Below are 742 nucleotides of genomic sequence, written 5' to 3'. Positions count from 1 at the left end.
CCCCCTCTTCTCTTTTTTTCCCTTTTTTTTTCCTTTCCCTCGCTTTAGGATATATCAGTAATGATAACGTTGGTGATGAATTTCTATTTTCATTTGATGTTTACTTTATGCCAATTCAGAGTTCAGAGTTCGTAGTTCAGTATGGATGATTCCTCATACCTTGGGGGATATTAATTGAACGGAGTCGCGTTGAAGCCATAAACGCAACGCATCCTATTGGTTGTCAACGTTGTGCTGATTCTATATTTCTGTAATGGAAAAGTCAAGCGCCAGTAATTTTGTTAAATTCTGGCCAGCATGTAACCAGCAAAGAAAAGTGTGCCATTGGATGAAATCTCACACCAATCTCACACCATTAAAACTATCATTGATGGCTATAAATTATATCTTTCCAATAGTTTTTTTTGGATCTTTTTAGTTTAAACTTTACACGTGTTCATGAATTTAACTGCATAATAATTTTGACAAGACTCCGGAGGTTGAGGTGTTAGAAATTTTATGAGTCGATCCTTGATTTAGTTACATGTCAATTCAGTATATGTAATGCTAGACACGTGGTTCACTCTCAAGAATGGACAATGGAAATTCCGTTGAGTTGTTGTGTTCGCTTGTTGGACACATTTTGGATATGATATTTATTAACAGTTGTTTGACACGCGTGTCTGTTGTGTTCAATCGTGTCTTAATAAAAAATAAAAAAATTTTTTTTGGACACGTTTGAACACACTTAAATACCATCACG

The sequence above is a fragment of the Arachis ipaensis genome, chromosome B03, assembly GCF_000816755.2.
Source record: "Arachis ipaensis cultivar K30076 chromosome B03, Araip1.1, whole genome shotgun sequence".
Taxonomy (NCBI): Eukaryota; Viridiplantae; Streptophyta; class Magnoliopsida; order Fabales; family Fabaceae; genus Arachis; species Arachis ipaensis.
Note: the sequence above shows the minus strand (reverse complement) of the source record.